This window comes from Misgurnus anguillicaudatus, chromosome 8 (genome assembly GCF_027580225.2).
Source record: "Misgurnus anguillicaudatus chromosome 8, ASM2758022v2, whole genome shotgun sequence".
Lineage (NCBI taxonomy): Eukaryota > Metazoa > Chordata > Actinopteri > Cypriniformes > Cobitidae > Misgurnus > Misgurnus anguillicaudatus.
In genome coordinates, this window is record NC_073344.2 from 27,488,288 (window position 1) to 27,494,287 (window position 6,000).

Genomic DNA, 6,000 nt, shown 5'->3' on the forward strand with positions numbered 1-6,000 from the left:
TGTGTTTTTTATCTTTAAAGCACCCACCGGTGCATAGATTGAAACTGATTGCAACATTGCAATGTTATTTGTTTTTTAAATAGTGAACGGTCTGTGAACAGTAAAAGACACAAGGGGAACACTTTTCTTTAGTCAATCAAAAATCTGTCATGGTCAGCATGTCATGTCATTAGATGGCAGGGTTTTGTAAGAGATACCGTATCTGTTCATTATATTTAAAGCAAAATACATAAAGAATAATAAGCAGCTACAAAAAATACTACTACTAATAAAACTACTGAGACATTGTGAAAAATAAAAAGCAACATTAGGTGGAGAGATACAGATACAGTCAGTGAATAGAAACAAACACATACTGAACGATTGGCCTAGATTCATAAAATCTCAACGTTCTGTAAAAGTGACACATTTAACAGACGCCCCCTATCTGTGTTGTGTGTGTGTTGAATCAAATTTTAAAGATGTTTTTAATGCAGAGTGATTGTTTGATTTCCTGCTATATCAGTTTGAATAAAATAAGTTTCTGTCTGTGACATTAGGGTGGATGCACACTAGGCTCACTCGCCATACAAATCTTTGCCTACATTTCTGCATAACCTGCTGTAGGTACATCTCGCTGCATCTTTCATTTTAAAAGTTGCAAAGCAGACACATGCACAAATTAAAGCCTGCTCATCATTGTTAAGTAGATTTGGGGACTGGAGAACCCATACACGGGTCAAATTTGGCTAATGTTAATTGTTGCTAAGAAAAGGGTTCTTGGGTTCTCCTGGGTTTAAGTCAAATGTGTGCAAACGCACGGCACATCTGAACTTGAATTAAACACAGCTGACTTAAACATACAGATGTATCTTGATCATTCATTACTGTCCATTTCGTAACCACTATGTTCCTGTAAACAAGTTCTTGACATACCTCGACCAAACACGATCAATCCTGACAGTAAAACATCAGACGATTATCAGCCACAGTCACACAAGCATGAACTGAATAATAATATCAGAGCTCAACATAAAGGACTGCCGGTGACCAGGGGCAAGCATGAGAGACGTTCGGGCCAGTAAAAAGTATTGCACTTGCCCGATTGTAACATATATTTTCACCAATATATATTGTTAAACATCTTGGAAGCAGACATTTACTTGGGTAAAACATAACGAAAGAAAGTTTGCTGTCAGTTTACAGGTAAAGCAGAAAAGTTTTACGTTGGAACATGTCTGTTGTATATATATACAATTATATTTGACTTTTGAATTATTATTTTTAAATATGTGACGCTGACATTTTTTATTGGGGCCAGTGAAAATTTGTGAAAACCTGAACCACTGGCCCCAACGGGCCAGTATAAAAAATGATTTGCGTTGAGCCCTGAATATACGCCAATAATGTTCAGTAATATGTCTGCTTTTTATAAAAACAAGCACCTCCAGTGCCTCTAGTGGACAGAAAGATGCAGTGACGTACGATGGGAGAAACACATTTCAGGTTATGTAGAAATGTAGGTGGAGGTACTTAAATCAAATGAGCTGTGCAGGTAGATGGTTTAAAAATCTCAGAAGCAGGAGACGTAACTCGATTTGTGCACTGCCGTCACCTATGTGCGTATTACGTTGCTTCCTAAAATCAGAAATGCACAAACAGACCTAAGATATGTTTGACTTCACGTGGTGCCGCAAGAACCAACTTATGATTATATAACTGCAGGATGTCCAAAGTCATTATTTTCTTTGCTTTTTTCAAATGGTTATATTTTTTATTATTTCAATAATTTAGTACTCATTAACAAAAAATACTATGAATAAAGAAAACTTTCAATAGGAAATAACCTAATATTTATATACATAATTACAGCTGGTCTATTCGCAAAGGATTAGTGTTACCTAAGGTCACCTTTCTAACCTTTTTACAGAATGCATAAGTCAGCGCAATCTTTACTGACATGGTCAGAAATGATTACTGAGATAGCAGATTCAGACGAGACTATATACAGTCAGTGAGAAAATCTGGTAATAATTACTTTACCCCATCTCTCCATGTAAGACTAATCCGTCTGAATAGGCCTGTACACATACAGAGAGTCATGCAAGTAATATTGCACACAAAAATCATGGAAAGTAAAACTAAAAATGAAGTGTCGGAGTTTAACAGACTCGAATGTGGACTGACATACAAACAATTTAGTGTTAAGTTGAAACATGAACTTCAGCATCTGTGAACCTGGGATGTCATGTGATAACATTCGGCCCAACAAGGTGAGTTAACCTTTTCATCTTCACGTCCTGTGAGACACACAACAGCTTAAACTCGAACACACTGACTGCGTTTACATGAACAGAATAAGCAGATAAAACTATCAAAAATCTGCTTCTTATTTCATGCATTTATGTGCAAATCAATAAACCGTCTATGCATTTGGAGATTTGACAGGCAGTGACGTCACGGCCGATAGTTCAAAAAAGCCGAAGGCATAAATGTCTTGCACTATATTGTTGTATCTCTTCTCATGTTTGCAGAACCTGTAAGTGTAACACAAGCTTTTATTTTCGCAGTTTCTCTTCCAACTGCTTGAGTCAAGCGCAGACTTTTATGCGTTACTTTGCGCTTACTTCAGTGTGACGTTTATCTTTCACATGTGGAGACATGAACACATGAACAAAACTGTGAGAAAGCCGGTTAAGATGTTTTCATGCAATGCAAAATCGGGGTAATGAGCCAAAAACTAGCGTCCTGATTTGTGCTTACACCATCTATGGGCTTTCCCTAATAAAAGAAAAAACGTTTAACGCCTTTACATGACCCCACATCTTATTAATATATTAAGCATAATCACCGTAAGACATTTAAAACATACTCCATCACATAACAAACATCAGTGATGACCTCACATATTTAACCCTCGCACAAACCTTTAAACATTATTCAAGTAAAAAACTATTTGTGAGCCCTAACGTCCTCTGACAGTCTGACTATATTAAGTGAAGATAGATTTGATCATGGCATTAAAAAGATTTCAGGTGAGGTGAGAACAGCTCATTTGATCTTCTGCTTCTGTAAACACACACAGAGAGATTCAAGCTCTTCACGCTAAAGAGATTCATGTTATCAGTTCACTGGCTGAAATAAACCTGTACGTGATTTATAAGAGCCGACCCTCATACTGCCGAGTTAAAGCGTGTCTCGGATCGACCTCTGACCCCGTGATTAGATTTCCAGAGGAACACTTTAACCAACAGAGTACTCCGTTCCTGCGGCTGTCACATTCAACTAAAGTCGACATTATTAAAGATCCGCTGGCTCTACAGAAACACTCTTTAAGTGATGTGCATTAGATGCAGAGGCTGAAAGAGCGCAGTTAACACGCCTGTAGCATGAAGGTGCGTGAATATACGCGGCCTGCGATGACCCCCCCATCAAACCTCTGAAGCACAAATCTCTAAACCAGCAGAGGCTGTGATTGGTCATTACACCAATATCACATACAGTAGTACAGACTCACACGCTTCATCTGACGTGCACACGCTCGCTGTTTATTCACGCAGCTTGAATGTGAAGTGTGTCATTGTTCTGATTATAAAAACACTTTTTCATCTGCCAACAGTACATTAAATATATATTTTTTTAATCACAATGTGTGTTCCTGGGAATCAAACCCATGACCTTTGCACTTCTAACGCAATGTTCTACCAGTTACACAACTTTATTTAAGTTTAATTTTAAGTATCGCACAAGAAACGAGTGTGGAAACGCCAAATCTTGAATACAACTCCCTTAAAGGGACAGTAAGTAGGGTTTGAAGTGTTTTATTAATCAAAATCAGTGTCTTTATTCATAAATATGTCCTCATTGGTGTCAAATGACCTCTGCCAATGATCTGACTTTTCTAAGTCCAAGGAGAGAGGGACAAAAAGCACTAGACTACCAACGCGTTTCCACAATGCGTTTTCGTTCAAAACATGTGAACTAGCTGAAACGGACAAGGAGATCAGTGATTACATAACGGCTACCGTAGTTGCAACACGCATTTGGAAAAGCGAGGCGCTAGAGAGCACTATTCCTTTAAATGCAAAATACAACTTCACCACTAGATGGGGTAAATCCTACTTATAGTACCTTTAATTTGCAAAAAAGTTTTTTTCCGTACGTTTGAGGAGTTTTTTGACTTGTGTGAAAAAGAATAAATGCGAATAATGGGAGATGGAAACATATTTTCCGTAAAAATTCTGATGTAGTGAACATTACAGTACATTCGCACTGGGCATAAGTGTTAACGCTTCTCTATTTACTTTGAATGGGTGACGTCATGCGTTGCCGAACTGAATTGTGGATCCATCAACGTTGCGTCACTGCTGTTGCTCGACGCAGAAGTTGAACATTTCTCAACTTTTCAAGCACCAATGCCTGCATCAGCCAATCAGATCAAATAACCTATCTTATGCAAATAACCTAGTGCGAGCCAGCCAATTACGTTTATGGAAGACCAAAGCAAGTGTTGCGGCCACTGTGATTGGCTGTGAATGTACCGTTAAACCCACAAAATTGACTCTAGCTGTATCAGCTGTCGTTATCTTTACCATATATGAGTCTCAACGTCATCGTCTGCTAGTAAAATTCAACATTTCTTCTTCTGTGCGCATTTAGTTTGGCATAAAAAAACTGCACTGCTAGTAATTTTGTCAAATCATAACTAAATGCAGTCCTGTCTTTATTTTCTAAGCGTGCCTTGTTTTATTTACTGTTGGTTATTAGGTTACCAATTCCACTGTCATTCGCTCGAACAACTTGATGCACATAATTCACATTTGTTTGTTTTTCTTTTTTTGCGAATATTGAAAAGATTCACTTCACGTTTGGATGGAAACCCCACTATTGATAGTTTTAACTTACTGAACTTTCAAACACTGATCTGTCAATTTCCAACTCAACCAATAGGGTAAATACAGTATGTCTGTCTAATGGAGGAGTCACTGAAAGCCATTAATTGTGCTTGCCGAAATAAACATCTCAATTACAACACACTTTTAATTGTGCACATTTCTGAGGACAGGGATGCTGTCACCTTATTACAATTAAGATTTTGGTCTGGCGAATCACATATAGAGTTCAAAATATCAGAAATTTGGATCTTTTGACTTGGCCTGGTAATCAACCATTCTAGCAACCATTTATCAACCTATTAAAAACCACAGAAAAGACAAAGAACGGCATGTGTACTGTAAAGAGTAAAGTATATTCTTTCAAGAGAGGCACAAGTGTGCTTTAGTGAAGGTCGTGTTAATAAGGTCACGTATTGTCAGACAGAAGTGTCGCACAGGAGTTTTGTGTGTGGGGTATTTAGGGCTGTTAGGGGCATGAGGACGTGCGACAGCCCTGTGGTTCTGTTGGACTCATGAGGGGTTCCAAGCGCTGAGCTTTATGTTGAGTTACAGCTGCGGGTCACAGATAACCTCAGTACCTTCAAACACAAGCAGGATAAAAGAACGACACAGCACAGACCGGAGCGTGAGCGCAGGGAAAACGCACTCTCATTTAAAGTTTGATTGTTCCCCAAACCATTCACTGAATTAAAACGGCAACTAAACATCTTGTTAAAAAAGTACAAGACTGTGTATTAAATTGTTAATCATACAAATCATAAGTGGACCTTGGGAACTCAAATGTCATGAATTTTTTCTGTTTCACAAATCATCTAAAAACAAGAATCCGCACACACAGCACACATCTCCTGAAGACTTTGTGTGATATAAGGTTGGAAAAGTGTGTTAATGTGCAGAGAAGTGTGTCGGTGGTCTCGGTCAGCCCTCATAAAACATCGTTTCACAAATCACCTCTGAATTACTGCCCGCTGAACTCTCGGCAGGAGCGGACGACTGCGTTCAAACAGTCCGAAGCTTATTTTAGACACGAGGGTCGAGCCGCCCGGGTTTGGAGTCTAATTAGAAACATCGGTGCAGAACATTTACAGATGGCAGTAAAGTCAATTCCCCAGAGCAGAATTACTCC